Source organism: Anolis carolinensis, chromosome 1 (genome assembly GCF_035594765.1).
Source record: "Anolis carolinensis isolate JA03-04 chromosome 1, rAnoCar3.1.pri, whole genome shotgun sequence".
NCBI classification, from domain to species: domain Eukaryota; kingdom Metazoa; phylum Chordata; class Lepidosauria; order Squamata; family Dactyloidae; genus Anolis; species Anolis carolinensis.
In genome coordinates, this window is record NC_085841.1 from 246,892,549 (window position 1) to 246,910,088 (window position 17,540).

Genomic DNA, 17,540 nt, shown 5'->3' on the forward strand with positions numbered 1-17,540 from the left:
TTTCTCTAGAATAAGATTCCTTCCTGGGAAACAGAGGGGAGTTCTGCCCAAGGCCTGTTTGGCTGAATTCTTGAGGGCAAACATCAACATCCTGCAGGTGAAGGGACTTCGGCTCTTGCTGAACCGGTGAAAACCCCATGTTTTCCTCTTCGTCTGCCACAATAGTACTAGGAACAGGACTACAAGGCCCATGAGTCATCACACTATCCCCTCTCCCAAGGCCCCCCTCATTCAGGGCCCCTCTCCGAGAGTCGCGGGGCCGCGGCTTGGTAGGGTAGGCTTGATGGAAGCGGCGGACTAAGTCGGGGGCATGGACTGTGGAAGCGTCTTCCCAGGAGCGTTCTTCGGGACCAAAACCCACCCAGTCAATGAGATACTGAAGGCGGCGGCGATGGAAGCGAGAATCCAAAATGTCCTGAACCTCGAACTCCTCCTCTCCGTCCACTAGAACAGGGGCGGGGGGCGGCCGGCTCGCGTCGGGACGTACACCATCCGCCGGAAGGAGCAGGGAACGGTGGAACACCGGATGAATGCGCATGGAGCGCGGAAGTTGGAGTTTGAAAGTCACGGGGTTAAGTTGCGCCACCACTGGGTAGGGACCAATGAAACGGGCATCTAACTTCCGGCAGGGACGGTGGGAGGGCAAAAAGCGAGTGGACAACAGAACCCGATCTCCTACCTTGATCTCAGGGCCCGGCTGGTGATGGCCGTGAGCGTGGCGTTTGTAGTCCTCCTTGGCTTGATCCAGTTGCTGGTGCAAGAGTTCTTCTACTGCTGTGAGTTCCTGCAGCCAGTCCTCCGCTGCAGGGACTTCTGAGGTTTCAATGACAGAAGGAAAGAAACGTGGATGGAAACCATAGTTTGCAAAGAACGGGGTTTCTTTAGTTGAAGCCTGGACACCATTGTTGTATGCAAACTCTGACAGAGGTAATAGGGAAGCCCAATTGTCCTGTTGGTAGTTTACATAACAGCGAAGATATTGTTCCAAAGTGGCATTGGTGCGCTCAGTTTGTCCATCTGTTTGGGGATGGTGAGCTGAAGATAAATGAGAGTCTATGCCCAATAGTTTTTGTAGTGCTTTCCAGAAACGAGAGGTGAATTGAGATCCACGGTCAGTGACTAAACTCTTGGGCAGTCCATGTAGTCGGAAAACATGTTGAAGGAATAAATCTGCAGTCTCTTTGGCCGTGGGGAGGCCATCGCAGGGAATGAAATGGGCCAACTTGGTAAAAAGGTCCACCACTACTAGAATCGTGGTGAATCCAAGGGAGGGTGGTAAGTCAGTGATAAAATCCACGGAAATTATCTCCCATGGGCGAGAAGGAGTGGGAAGGGGATGCAGTAGCCCTGACGGCTTCTCCCTTCGTGTCTTGGAACGCTGACATACCGGACAGGTATTGACATATTTCTCCACATCCTTGCGGATCTTGGGCCACCAGAAATCTCGCAGGATCAAGTGCATGGTTTTAAATAGCCCAAAATGTCCTGCTGGTTTGCTGTCATGACACAGATGAAGTGCTTTCTCTCTGCCGGGACCTGGAGGAATGTAAACATGATTCCTGTAGCATAGTAGCCCGTTTTTAAGTGAGAATGGGAAGCGTAGTCCTTGGCGAATCTGTTCTTGAGCCCAGGCATCTGTCTGTTGACTGGCTCTAATTTCTTGAGTGAAAAGGGATTCTGGGTTAGAGAGAGTTGGTTCAATTGAAGTGGATTTGGTGTTTCCCACTGTGAGCGTGGCAAAGTTTTCGGGTTGCAGCAATCAAGATTCTGAGGTCTCTCTGCGTCCTGCAGCATACTCTGGTTTCCGTGATAGAGCATCTGCTTGCTTGGTCTGAGCCGGGGTCACATAATGGATCTGGAAGTCAAAACATTCAAAGAACAAAGCCCAGCGCTGCTGCCTTTGATTTAACTTTCGTGCGGTCCTTAGGTGCTCCAAATTTCGATTATCAGAATGAACTTCAATGGGAAATTTGGCCCCTTCCAACCAATGTCTCCAATTTTCAAAAGCTGCTTTTATGGCCAAAAGTTCTTTCTCCCAAATAGTGTAATTTCTCTCTGGGGCTGTTAGTTGACGGGAGTAATAGGCACAAGGATGAAGATGTTCTCCCACTGGTTGCATGAGTACAGCCCCAATTGCCACATCGGAGGCATCAGCCTGCACAACAAAAGGGGTTTTAGGATCAGGGTGCTGTAGAATTGGCTGGGTCGTGAATAACTGCTTTAGCTGGTGGAACCCTTTCTCTGCTTGCTCCGTCCAGCGGAAAGGCTGTTTCCCTCGGATGCAGCTGGTGATTGGGTCAGACCAGCGAGCGAAGTCTGGGATGAATTTGCGGTAGTAGTTTGCAAACCCCAAGAAGCGTTGTACTTCCTTTTTGTTGGTTGGCGCCCACCATTCCAATACTGCTGAAACTTTTGCCGGGTCCATGGAGAGCCCTAGTGGCGAGACACGGTATCCCAGGAAGTCTACCTCTTGCAAATCAAAGGCGCATTTCTCTAACTTGGCATATAGTCCATGATCCCGCAATCGTTGTAGCACCATTCTGACGTGTTGCTCGTGTTCCGATTGTGATCTAGAAAACACCAAAAAATCGTCGAGGTATATGATCAAGAACTGATCTAGATAGTCCTGGAAGATATCGTTGACAAAATGCTGGAATGTTGCGGGAGCTCCGGATAATCTGTAATTCATGACTAGGGACTCAAATAATCCGAATTTGGTCTGGAAGACGGTTTTCCATTCGTCCCCTTCTCTTATGCGAACTAGATTGTAAGCCCCGCGGAGATCCAGCTTGGTGTAAACCTTGGCCCCTCGGAGCCGGTCTAATAGGTCCGAGATCAGAGGCAGGGGGTAGCGGTTCCGCTTCGTGATATTGTTCAATGCTCTATAGTCCACAACCAAGCGTAGGTCCCCTGACTTCTTTTTCACAAACATCACTGGGGAAGCAGCTGGGGATTGAGAGGGTCTGATGAACCCCTTGCGGAGGTTTGACTCTATAAACTCCCTGAGAGCTTCTTGCTCTGGTTCAGTCAGGGAGTAGAGGTGTCCTCGCGGAATTGGGGCCCCCTCCACCAGGTCAATGGCACAGTCATAGGGTCTATGTGGGGGTAGTTTCTCGGCTTCCTTTTCATTGAAAACATCCCAAAAGTCCGAATATTTCTTGGGCAAGGTGATGATGGGCTCTGTGTCTGTGGCATGGCAGACCTTGGCTACTAGACAATGGTTTTGGCAATATCTTGAGGCGAACTGCAGTTCTCTGTTGGACCAGGAGATGTTTGGGTCGTGGAGTGTCAGCCATGGAATACCCAAAATCACAGAGAAGTGGGGAACCTCGGTAACGAAGAAGGAGATTTCTTCCATGTGTTCCCTTATCCACATCCTGGTAGGCTCAGTCCATTGGCTTACTGGACCTGTCTTCAGGGGTCGGCCGTCTATGGCCTGCACCACCCGGGCATTCTTGAAATCATGATATTGTAATCCCAGAGAGTCAGCATACTCTCTATCGATGAAATTGTTTGTTGCCCCTGAGTCTATCATGGCATGGATCATGACAGGTCCCTTTTTCGCTGACCACAGCGTGACCACCAGGAGAAATAGGACCCCCGTTTGCGGCTCTTGAGTGGAGTTTTTGACCGGGTTGGCGAGCCTCTCTACGCCCGGTCGCTGGCTTCCCCCGCCGGCTTCGCTCCAGCCGCCTTGGCCGCCTCCGCCTCCGCGGAGGACGCCGCCGCCAGACGGGCGGCAGGCTTCTTTTTGGCTGGGCATTCTCTGGCGAAGTGGCCCCCATTCCTGCAGTACCAACACAGATTCAAACGTTGGCTGAGGGCCTTTTCAGCAACATCTAGTCTGGGGCGCACATTGCCCAACTGCATCGGCTCCTCCTCGCTTCCCATGGGGTTTGGGGCTGGCGGTGGGGTTCTCCATATTGGACGGGGCTGAACGCTGGTAGAAGTGGGGGGCTTTACTCCAGCTCTTCCACTCTGCCCTCGGAGCCACTGTTTTTTGTTGGCAAGCAGGACTTCAGCTCGTAAACACTGGTTGATGAGTCTCTCAAGAGTCCCTGGGGGATCCACCTTAGAGATTTCTTCCTGCATATCGATGTTGAGGCCCTCGCGAAACTGTCCTCTGAGGGCTATATCGTTCCAGCCGGTGTTCTGAGCCAGCACCCGGAACTCGGCTATGTACCGGGACAAGGGCCTGTCCCCTTGGAAGAGACGCCGGAGTTTATGGCCGGCTGCCTCCTCGTTGTCCTCGATCCCCCAGGTCTTTCTAAGGTGGTTCAAGAAATTTTGCGCGGTGTTTAGATGCGTGGAACCCGCATCGTACAACGCCGTCGCCCAAGTGGCCGCAGGCCCATCTAGGAGACTGAAGATCCACGCCACCTTGACATCTTCTTGGGGGAACTCGGCTTGGCGGGCTTCTAAGTATGCCTGACACTGGCGACGGAAGACATGAACCTTGGAGGCTTCTCCAGAAAACTTGGTTGGTAGCGCTAGGGCAGAGAGTTGGGCTCCACGTTCCTTCAAGCCCCGTATTTCTCCCTCCTGCGTACGGAGTGTGTCCCGGATCCGATTGAATTCTTCTTGGGAAATGGTGTAACTGGGTGGTTGAGCGTCCGCTCCGGTTCCTGTAGACATTCTGGCCTTAGGTTGTTTGGTGCTTAGGGTGGCGGAGTCAAACTGTCAGGTCCCTGGCTGCTGGGCACCAATAACCTTACACAGAGGCCAGTCTCTATCTAATATCTTTATTAAGGAAATATATAAAAGCAATAAAAACAAGTGAAGAATATAGTTCAGAAGCAGACCTTTCAAATGAGGTCAAATATAGTCCAAAAATGTATTGTCCAATAAATGATATTAGAGTTCAAAGTTTTAATCCACTTGACCGAAACACACACTATTGCCAAGCAATAGTGTGGGGAAATGACAGAGTCTTAGGGTCCAATGAAGCTTGACAACAAGGCTGGAAATAAACTTGATTCTTGACTAGATCCGTGACTGGAGACAAGGCAAAACATGAAGCATGAAGCAGGGTCCGTGGTAAAAACGCAAGGCAGGGCAAGGCTTGAAGCTTGATCCGGGAAGCAAGGAACTGGGTTTACGAAGTCCACACACGATCTCTCTCCTGAAGGTGATCAGTTGACTCCGCAAAGAATCCCTCGCGCCAAACACCTATATTGGGTCTCGTTTTCCCGCCAACAGAACTCTTTCCCTAGAGAACGAGAAGCGAAACCCAACTCTGTCCAGATGTGTGACTCCTTAGAATTTCCCAAGGGAAGCAGGCCTAATCAGCTTGATGTTTGGCAGCTAAGCGTAAACTCCTCCGTTGGGCTTCTCTGACTCCCCTTTCTCTAGAATAAGATTCCTTCCTGGGAAACGGAGGGGAGTTCTGCCCAAGGCCTGTTTGGCTGAATTCTTGAGGGCAAACATCAACATCCTGCAGGTGAAGGGACTCCGGCTCTTGCTGAACCGGCGAAAACCCCATGTTTTCCTCTTCGTCTGCCACAATAGTACTAGGAACAGGACTACAAGGCCCATGAGTCATCACAGGCTCTATGCCTGAAAACCTGGCTCTTCCAACAGGCTTTTGGCGCTTGACTTCCATAGCAAAGGATTGACCTGTTGCCCATTTTTATTTTTATTACATTTTATTCCTTTAGCTGGCCATAGTCTCCTTTATTTATGCCTTCCCCCAGCACTTTAATGGGACAATGGTTTTGTATCATCCTCTCCCCGACTGTATCTGACACTACTAGCTCTTTTATGGCCCAGTTCTTTTTAGGAGCCAACCCAGGACTTTATTAAGCATGTTTGTTTTATGTGACCTCATTTGTTTTATGACTTGCTTTATTGTTGATTGATTTGTTTTATTGTTGTATTTTTATATTGTCTGTTTTGCCTGGGCTTGGCCCCATGTAAGCCACCCCGAGTCCCCTCGGGGAGATGGGGCGGGGTATAAAATTATTATTATTATTATTATTATTATTATTATTATTATTATTAAAAGTATGACACAGCAACAAGATAGATATACTGGATTTCATTTCACAGAATCACAAGTCGAACACTTCCCAAGTGTCTAGGACTGTGTGATGTATTTTCAGATGATGCGCGCAGTTCCCAGTAGGGTGGCCTTTTATAGTTGGCAGATCGTAATTTTGTCAATGTCTATTGTTTCCAAATGCCAGCTGAGATCTTTTGGCACAGCACCCAGTGTGCCTATCACCACCGGGACCACCTGTACTGGTTTCTGTCAGAGTCTTTGAAGTTCAATCTTGAGGTCCTGATAGCGGCTGAGTTTTTCCTATTGTTTTTCGTCAATGCGACTGTCACCTGGGATGGCAACATCAATGATCCAAGCTTTTTTCCTTTCCACAACTGTGATGTCTGGTGTGTTGTGTTCCAGAACTTTGTCAGTCTGGATTCGGAAGTCCCACAGTATCTTTGCATGCACATTCTCCAATACTTTTGCAGGTTTGTGATCCCACCAGTTCTTTACTGCTGGGAGGTGGTACTTGAGGCATAAGTTCCAATGAATCATTTGGGCCACATAGTTGTGCCTCTGTTTGTAGTCTGTTGTTGCTGTTGTTGCTGTTGTTGTTGTTGTTGTTGTTGTTGTTATTATGCCTGATGTGGAACAGTGCCCATGTCCAGCTATGGAGGCTATACCTTCTGCAATAGGCCTCACTACACCATACCTGTAGAGACATGATCCCAGCACAAGGCACTGCTCTTTTGGAGGGAAAAACTAAGAATTTCATCTCTATTCCAGGCCAAAGATGGGTGCCTTTCACCGCCTCTCCCTGTGGTTACATATATATTTTTTCTTTCTGAGGAAAAGAACTAAATATTTGGACATGTGACCATCTCAAGGTAATGAGTAAATAAATTTTGTGTCTTTTCTTTTTGGCACCAGCAGCCTCAAAAAGTAGGGAGAAACATTGGAGCCAGAACAAGTCTTCAATCCATTCCCCCTCCCTATTTTATTTCCTTTCCTTTCCTTTCCTTGCCAGAAGCATACAATTACACACTATTGTGTATTTCACTTCCCTGGGAATGGCTGAATCTGTCTTTTTTATGGAACCATTCAAGAATGCATGATGCATTTCTACTGCAGTGGCAAATGAGGGACGGACACCTCTTCCTTTCATTTTTCCCCACTGAAAGGAGCTGGTCGAGGGCGCACACATCACTTTTGGAGAAAATGAAAAAGGATTGCTTCATGGTTTAGATGCATTGTGCTTGAATAAGTTTAAAAGAGTCAGAAAGTGGAGGTGAACGAAAAGCAAACTTTTAAGTAAATAAGGACAGAGATAAGCATGTGGCTCCTACTTAGATTTTCTAAAGCAGCCCTCTTGCTTGACAGTACTGACACCTTCTAAAATACGAAGAAGAGCTCTTCACTTGGAAAGCAGACTAAAACCTTTTTATTCAGGCAGGCTTTTACAGATCAAGGTGTTTAAGATCTAGTCAGGAGGTCCTGTGGTTTTTAACAGTTCTGATGGTTTTTACTGAACATTTTAGTGCTGTTTGTGTTTAATTCTATTTTAATGATTGCATTTTTGTATATTTTAAATTGTATATTAATGCTTTAATGTCAAGCTGCTTTGAGTTCCCTTTGGGGAGATAAAGCAGGGTATAAATAAATATAATAATAATGCTACTAATAAATGAAGCTTGTTCTATTTTGTAATAATAAGAGTTTATTTCTATCATTATTTCAGCATTCCACACTTACGCTTGGTTTCCAGAGTTCTTTAGAAATTGAAAGACAGTAAAAATAGAAATAGGATCTTCTTGTCATTCTCAAGCAAAGAAAACCTTCTTGTCATTCTCAAGTTCTCAAGCTGTGTACAACACATGCTCCCCTTTCTTCCTGCTACCTAAAGCATCGTGTTTCAATCTGAACACAGATGTTGGGAGGAAATTGGAATGAAAATGAAGAAAATGGTTTGACAAGATTCAATGAAACTCTTTCAATGTAAGCAAGTCTATTTGCTCTTGGACTTATTTCATCAGGAGTGATGAGTGTCATATCTTTCTTACTGAAGATATAATGAGCTGAGCTTTGATGTCCTACTGGTGTGCTAAGTCTTCTCCTTAGCTGTCATTCTGAGAAGACTTGAGAGCAGAAGGAACTCTTATCACTGTATTAATGTAACTTTTTGGTTTATTGTGATTGTTGTAGGTTTCTCCCAAGTAAAAGAATGTGTGAGCAATGAAGGATATATGTCCATTTTCTTAGGTTTTTCCCGACATTATTTAATCATATCTGACTCTGGCAGTTGGTGCTCATCTCCTTTCTAAGCCAAAGAGCTGGTATTGTCCATAGATGTCTCCAAGTTCATGTGGCTGGCATGACTGCATGGAGTTCCATTACCTTCCCGCCAGAGCAGTACCTATTGATCTACTCACATTTGCATGTTTTCGAACTGCTAGGTTGGCAGAAGCTAGGGCTAACAGCTAGAGCTCACCCCACTCCCCAGATTTGAACTGCCAACCTTTTGGTCAGCAAGTTCTGCACGTCAGAGGTTTAACCCGCTGCGCCATGGGGGCTCCCACACATCCATTTACATGGGTCTAAATCCAATGTTAGTCCTATCTAAGGAAGACAGATTGAAATAAATTGGATTTAAGTTGGTTGTGGTTGCATTTATTTTAGCTGGTTTGCTCTCAGTATGGTCACCATTGGTTTTAGCCCATACTGAGAAAAGTCATGGTGTAAACATTGTCCACAAAGAACTTTGATAAACCACAAAGAAAGGTCTATCTTCAAGCAGAATTGTAATGTGTCAAACCTTGATAGGTAAGGTTTATTGGGTCATTTCTAAATATGGAATTGGTAGGAAAGTTACATTCTGCCATGGCATGTCATTATAACTGGAATAAATAACTACTGTAATGAAAAGGTAGGTGGTCGAATTGGGCTGTATCAGTGAATAATGCCTTTGACCAATTAAAAAAGTCAGAAACTATGGAACAATCTCTTTTACTTTTAAAACAATCTCTTTTACCTTCTAAAAATAGAGTGATGCCTGAAATAAATGGCAGGCATTATGCTCCAAGTGGCCATGAAGACTGGAGAAAGAAAGGAAATCTTTTAAAATAAAGAATGACCCTTAACATGGGGGACATCTGGCAACTCTGAGTAACTTAGTGGATGAAAGCTTTTACACCATTCCCATTACTCAGACTAGCTCTGCACCTGCTTTTTAAATAATATTGCATAGTTGCTTGATCATGATATTTTGATTTTTTCTGTCTTCCTATCCTATTTTATTAAGATGCATTAGTCAAGTTATTAGCCCCATTATTATAAACACCATCTGTATTTTCACATCTTTTTTCTACTCAAGCATTTCCGTATCATTAGACATTATCACAGAGCATTATTTCAAAGGGTAAACATACATTACTATAACTAACAATTATTTTATCAAAATTTTAACCTGTAATTAAGACATTGTCTCAGTCTGAAAATGCTATTTTTAAATTTCTAATCAGTAATTTACTGTTTTGTCCTTAAATGAAAAGCCATTAGACTATTAGAGATGGTCATTATGCCCAGGTCATTGCTCACCCTACTCAAGGTTGGAGAATTTAGCCAGGTGGTTAATAATTCTAATCATTAATTCTAATCATTAGTCTTCCAGTTATATACACAATATTATTCAGGATTAATCTCAGTAAGTATACTCTTGTCTCTTCATGTGTCACAGTATGCAAAATGACAATAACATTACTGAGCTTTCTTCCTTCCTTAGGACTTTACCGCATGATGGGGGCAAATGAGCATCAAGGCAGTGAACAGAGACTTGACCATCACCGCATTGCCAGTCTAACTTCATCATTAGTCTATCTCCCACTACTGCTAATACTGCAATCTTCCTATCAACTACCCTGTGTGATGGATGAGGTCATTCCACTTCTCTTCCAATATGCCATCGCTGAAGTGACATCATAGTGTGCCACTCTTTTCCTCTCCCCCTATTTTAGAGCTGGTGTTATTATTACTGTTATTCAAAAATTGGGGGTGAGGGGTACAAACCACAGCTTTATTGTTGTTTATTCCTCCAGTAGCTTCTGACTCTTCATGACCTCATGGACAAGCCCATGCCAGAGCTCACTGTCAGCTGTCGCCACCCCCAGCTCCTTCAAGGTCAAGCCAGTCACTGCAAGGATACCATCCATCCATCTTGCCCTTGGTTGGCCCCTCTTCCTTTTTTCCACAGAAATACGACTAGGGGTGGGTAGATTGGCACTATTGTGCAAATAGAGAAAAGTGAGATAATGAGGGTGCTCACGTTGGTATGTATCTGCTACTACTATTTACACAACTGCCAAGAAATAGCAGCTTTGTACAATAAGGTTCCAAGTATTTGAGTTGTAAGTGTAACCCAAAGCAAAAAAAGTGAAAACTTTCACAGTATTTCTGTTTTTAACAACCTCTGGGCATTAAAGTGTAAAACCTGGTACAATAGCTTTCAGGTATGGAAAAGCACAGCTCAATTCTGTAGAAGTTTTCTCAAAAACAGATCCTGGTTCAATAGTTTTCAGATATAGTGAACATAATTCTTAGCAAGTGAATTTCAACTGCTCTACTCCCTGCATTCCTTAAACATATTTAAAGAAATAGGAATTAAGGTTTTATATATGCACAAAATTAGACTGCATTTTAAAGTAGCTTTAGTATAGTTCTGAATCTTACATTTATTGTAAAAAATATCTCCAAACTGGCACATATTTAAAAACTAATAAATCTTAGATATGAGAAACTAACCTCATCTCAATCCTACAAAATAACCGAGGGAAGTCAACCTCTGCATGGTACAGGGCTTTTGTGCTCTTTAATTTTGTGATAAAAGATATCAAACATGATCTAAAAAACATCTAAGGGCTGTATTCCATGTGCATCACCTTTATCCTCTCCTTTAATCTTTCAAATGCTCTGGACATCACGTATAAAGGCCAAGTGGAGTCTAAGATGTTTCCCCAAATCCTCTTGAAATCTTCCTTTATTAACGAGAGATTCACCTAAGACTTCAAAAAGCTTTCAATGCAGGTTGAAGGTTAACTGGCCACCCTGTAGATCTTGCCTTATCTTCCCTAATGTCTAATCCATGAGACATCTAAAGCTTCTGTGCCTTGTCGGTGAAGAGGAGGAGGAGAAAGAGTTCTCCTGCTGATGTCCTGTCAGCAGAAAACATCACTTCCTTTTTTTGATAGAAAATAGATCCAGTATATGGGGGAAATTCTCTGGCCCTCCAAAGATTGCTCAGCTACAAAGCCCATAATTCCTAACCATTGGCCAGATGATGGGAGTTGACATTTCAGAACAATTTGGAAGGCCACTGGAGCCCTTTGACAGAGATAGACTACTTTTTAGAGTTGAAAGGAAAACTACATTGTTTCACTGTTCCTTTTTTTAAAAAAATCTTTTTTTATAATATATATATATATTATTCTTTCTGATACATCCCAACAATCAACTATTTTTGCCATACATAACTTATTTCAGCAGCACATATATTAAAATTGGAAAGATACAGAGAAGATTAGCATGGCCCCTGTGCATTGTTTCACTGTTCCTATGGAAAAATAAGTACTTCATGCTGATGCTATCTGTGGTGTGCATGTGATGCTACCTATTTTTAAATGATTCAGAAGCATTGTGACTTTGTCCATCCAAATTAGATATATGTGTCTGATTTATAGGTGTTCCTCAGCCACCATGTTTTGTATAGCAATGGTTGTAGCAACAAGCCAAAAGGTTATGAGAACAAGGGAATATCTACAAGACCCAGAAAGACCCTTGCAACATACAAAAATGATGAGGAATTGAGAAAATACCAAACATCAGCAGAAAGCTCAATCATAAATCTGTTAGTGGTTCTCAACCTGGGGTCCCCAGATGTTTTGGCCTTCAACTCCCAGAAATCCTAACAGCTGGTAAACTTGTTGGGATTTCTGGGAGTTGTAGGCCAAAAACATCTGGGGAGCCTAAGAGATTCAAAACATAGTTAGAAAATGTGTTTTGTATGTATCAAGAAGGCCTAACAAGAAGAATCCGAGACTCGTTAGAATATTCACAGCTTGAGACTTACTCTATGCAAAACATTGTTGGTTTGAGTAGAAAAAAGTACGTTCTGCTTAGGAAATAGTATTTTCTGCTGTTTTCTGTGCCGTTTGCACAAAATAAATCTTGAATTGTGCAACATCTCCTAAAGCTATGCCGTTTTTGAAGACTTCCTTGCAGTCAAAAAAAGGTTTGATTAATTTGTTAGTTGTTTCTTTTGAAAAGAAAACAAGTAAATAATTACATCCCCTATTATTTCAGCCGCAATAACTAAAGCAATAAAGAGGGGGGACTTCTTAATGTAGCACTGTCATGTGAGTTTAAACATAAAGTTAGAATTAGTGTAATAAATGTCCCCCTTTCCCCATAAATATCATTCACAGATTTTTTTTTGAAGCTTTTAAATGTAAACCTGATGTGATGACACCTTCCTGACTTTTAACCCATAAAGACTTATAGTGTGGAGCAGAGATTTTCATTTCTCAACATGCTAATAAATATTGTGAATCCCTCATGCATATATATGTGGATGCGCTCTTCATAGTTCAGATGGACTGTGATCTAAAAAATAAATTGGCTCATTATTTACTCAGCTATTAGCAATACCCATTGAATGCTGAAACCAAGCTTTAAATTATTGAAGGGCTTTTCAAGTTGTTGCTTTCTTTATGAAAATTTAAGTGCAGTTTGGCTCTGCTTGAGCTTTGAGAACTTGTAGCATCTTCTGATCCCCTGGAACAACTAGAGAGAAATTGAAGTCAAAACATATTTTCAGTGCCATGACATATGTTTATACACACTGTCACCTAATTGCAAAATAATCATTCTGCACAAAAATAAATGTACAAATGGCAAATTTCATGAGCAACAAAGCCACAAGAAAAAAGAGGAGATATATCTCCAAGTGGTCTGTTGATTGTCTTTGCTTTTTTAAAACACACACACACAAGCCCAACATGCTTCAAATTATGTAATAATTTTAATTGCCTTCTTCAGGGATTATATAAAAGTAAAAGAAATAGAAATAATAAATAAAATGGACAATGCATAATCATGCAATCCTAGTATATTTATATAAAGCATCGTAATACATTATAATTTTTATAAATTATACCTACCAATATATGGAACCAGCAGCAGAAATTTCTGAGCTAAGGATCTCATTCTATTTTCTAGACCAACAAAAAAGGAAAGAACAAAGGAAAGTTTGTTTTATTTTACAGCTGGTCTGAAAAATGTGGAAAGAGCGAAAGAGAATTAAGATACCTCTTATTCCAGGCCAGTCATTTCCCTTATTTTTTAAATTCTGTGTCCATCCAAGGTAAGTGCTGAGTTCCATAGTCCATTTGAGTTAGGCTGCCAGCATTGGCCTTTGCTTGCTAGTCCCAAGATTATCAACACAGCACAGGCAACTTCTGGATTTACAAGGCATTGGAAGGATGACTTCAGGAGTGAGGTGAAGTGTGTGACAGGAATGAGCCGTTAGGGAGTTCAAGGTCAATGTTTACATATTGAATTATGGGTGTATTCTGTTCCATGTAGCATCTTTCATGCCTTGCAGTGAGCTAGCTGTATTGTCTATAGGGAAACTATTGGCTAGAGCAGTAATTCTCAAACTCTTCTCCTCCAGGTATTTTGGACGTCAGCTTCCACAATTCCTAACACTTGGTAAAATGTCTTGGATTTCTGAGAGCCGACGTCCAAAACACCTGGAGGAGCAAAGTTTCAGAAACACTGGGCTAGAGCATTAAGCTAAGGGATTTAATTCTTTCTGGGCAACAAGCCGATTGCTGTTTCATAGTTCAGAAATGGATCACAGTGGTGGGGGAAATGTAAAATGTAAAATCTTTGTCGTAGAATCATAGAATCATAGAATAGTAGAGTTGGAAGAGACCTCATGGGCCATCTAGTCCAACCCCCCGCTAAGAAGCAGTCATGATTCAATGTTATGCCTGGTTCATAGTTTACAGCAGGGGGTCCTCAAACTTTTTAAGTGGAGGGCCAGTTCATGGTCCCTCAGATTGCTGAAGGGCCAAATTATCCTTTGGAAAAAAAAATACGAACAAATCCCTATGCACACTGCACATGTCTTATTTGTAATGCAAAAAAAAAAAACCCAACAACAATTATTTATTTATTTATTTACTACATTTATACCCCACCCTCTCTCACCCCAAAGGGGACTCAGAGCGGCTTACAAGTTGTATGTACATACAATATATTATTTTATTAGCATAGCACAATATTAGCATTATATATTACTATCTGGTACTATACTATACATTTAATATATAATATATAATTAATATTATTATATTGTATTATTATTATTATTAGCCACCCTGAGTCCCCTATTGAGTGAGAAGGGTGGGGTAGAAATACTGTAATAAATAAATAAATATTATGTTGTATTATATTATAATATTATTATCAATATTATATGTATACACAATATCATATTATTACCATAGCACAATGCTAGTAAATGAAAGAACAATATAATATTTAAAAATAAAAACAGTTTTAACCAACATACTGTAAACCTATCAGGATTTCAATGGGAAGTCTGGGCCTGTTTCTGCCCAAAGAGATAGTCAAGTTAATTAGGATTGTTGTTGTTGTGTGCCTTCAAGTCATTTCAGACTTTGGGTGAGCCTAAGTCTAAAACTGAGGGCAGGGGCCAGGTAAATGACCTTGGAGGGCCGCATCCAGCCCCCGGGCCTTAGTTTGGGGACCCCTGGTTTACAGAGTTATCCACAAATTAGGAGACCTAAGAAACATCCCATTCTTGAATGTCAATTCAATGCTTTGAATACCTTGCTGTGCTTATGTCTTCATGAGGTTTGGTTTAGGGCCCATTTGTTTCAGAATGGATCTGCTTCTCTGGCTTTTGCTGCAGGCATGGGTTTAGGATCAATTTAACGTATTGAACATTAATAATCCTTGGCATATAGGTGATACATCTGACCTCTCAAATTTTGAATTATGTTGTTCCAGTTGCCACTGTTGTGCTCTTTTCCATAATCTAGGTTATGTCTGGAGAGGAAATAATTGCTGATCTGTGGCCATAGTATGGTTTATTGGGCAGCAGGACAGGCCTGGAACTGCCATTTTGGGGCTCAACTAGGGTTTAGCAACCAGGCTACTGTGGAGTGACTCGGGTAAAGAGGTTATTTGGAAATCACAGAGAGCTCTTCCCACATATTCTGAACATTCACCTGTGTGGGAATGACCTGATTTGCTGAGGATCGAGGCTTCAAGGTCTGTATGATCATAAGGTCATTCAGTCTAGAAGGCGAGGAATACCCTCAATGGAATCAGCTATTTGTCTCATCAAGTTCGGCAGTGTGAGGAGGATCCATGTTGCCTTGATCTGTAAGGTCCCCTCCTAAATAGGGAGTTAGGCCACTTTCTATCACATCCAAATCTAGTTTTTCAATGGCCTGAACTCTACAGAGCTGTGGGTATGCATTTATCAAAGGAAGGTATGCAGTTTCTGGGATAAGGGGTATTTCAACCAGCCTGGTGGGGGAATGAGACTAAAGAGACATTTGTCACTTGTCTGTGGAAGGTAGTGGGGATAAAAGTAGCAATTATGGTAAACACCTTGGCACCTTTTTGGTAACGAGAGGGCTCTGGAATGTGCTAGTTTGATCCTGGGACCTAAGGAGTACAGAAAGACATTATCTTTCAAACTGGCCAGGAGGCTTTACCCTCACTTAATATCCTGTGACTTGTGAGGAGGTTTCTGTGTCTGCCTTCCAGGTGGGGATCAACACAGCTATTGGATTGTCCATCAAACTCATGGGAAGGCTGAAAGGAAAGTCAAGGCTGCTCACCTTTCTTGCTCCTTTCCATGTTCAATGCAATTAAATAGGTTCTAAGTCCTTATTCATCTGACCTTATTATTCTGTGGTTGGTTCAGCAAATAGGAAGTCATACTGTTAGTGAAGATTCACATTTCATCTGGAATGCTCTTTCACTGCTCTCCTGCATTTTGATTTGTACAGTGCTTCTCTCTTGATAGTGTGGACTAGTGACTTCCTAACTAAACGTCTGAGCCAGAATGAGATCACTCAAGAACCTCAGTTCACCATTTGGATTGTATTTTATTTCAAAATGTGCATAACAATATGACATAGTCACTGAAGAAAGGAAGAAACTTTCTGAATGTCATTCTTCTCAGTGTATCATGAATGTGCTTGTCAGAGAGATAGTGTAGAAAAAAGTTTATGTTCATAGTGCTTTATCAGTAAATTACTTTTGATGTCACATATGCTAGGAATCAGAGTTTGGAAAATTCATTTTGGCACTATATTTCGTAGAATCAGCCAACTAGCACAAGCAGTGGACATGCTTGAAATTGTAGTTCGAAAAGTAAGTTATCTAAATTATCTGAAGAATACATATTCTTACTTTAAAATGGGGACAAATTTAATATGCATTTGCTGGAAATAATGTGAACAGGCAAGAATTAAGTATGCATTTACCTAGAAATAAGTTCTAATCAGTTCAATAACATTGACTTTTAAAGTAACCTTTATGAAGCTCAAATGCAAATAGTTGTTACCAAACAATCACTTCATTAATCCAGCTGCCAAGCCTGTGGGTACATCAAAATCATAGTTATAAAATCATAAAATTAACTATAAAATCAACAATTATTCCAATGCATTGTTTGAGAGTAGAAAAACAGCTGTTAGATTTGGGGCTGCGCATTCTTCCTATATATTCCTATCTGCACCCTAAGCCCAGTTCATACTACACAATTATAGAGTTATGATTCCATTTTTCACTAGCATGGTTTCATCCTATGGAATTCTGTGGTTTTCATTTTAAGGGGAGGTATTTAGAAATCTCAGCCAGTGAGCTCTCATACCTCACAAAATGATGAAGGATTTCACCAGATGTGACTGTGACAGTTAAACTAGTACCATTGTGTTAAAAGTGTATAATGTGAATGGGCTCCTGAAATCATCACTAGAGGCCTTATTCTGAAGACCAGTAGTTCTCAACCTGGGGTCCCCAGATGTTTTTGGCCTTCAACTCCCAGAAATCCTAACAGCTGGTAAACTGATTGGGATTTCTGGGAGTTGTAGACCAAAAATATCTGGGGACCCCAGGTTGAGAACCACTGCTGAAGAGTATGCTTTCATACTGATGCTACTTGGGAGTTGACCATTTCACTGGTAGCCCCTTAGTAATTGCATAACCTCCTCAAATGCATTCAGTGGGGAAAAATTGTTCCTTCTTCCCCCATTTCAAGGGAAATCCTTTTTACTTCTCATGCATTTTATTCCTGTAGATATTATCTCCAACGTTTCTGGCTTTATTTGAATTTTAACTTTTTATCTGGGCCTTTAGGGGTTTTTTGCCTTGAGAGCGAACTACTCCTAGAAATAAATACACACATTCCTGAAGGTATTATATAAGACCGAGCCTCATTTTAGCTTCTTCGGATTCTCAA

The 17,540-nt window shown here is 42.1% G+C and overlaps 1 non-coding gene across 1 annotated transcript; it reads left to right on the forward strand.

Moving 5' to 3' along the window:
* The first annotated feature begins 11,506 nt into the window (after nt 1–11,506).
* On the forward strand, nt 11,507–11,608 carry LOC134295777 (U6 spliceosomal RNA). Its single transcript, XR_010002384.1, has one exon. It is a non-coding gene; the product is annotated as a U6 spliceosomal RNA (small nuclear RNA).
* The last annotated feature ends 5,932 nt before the right edge of the window (nt 11,609–17,540 follow it).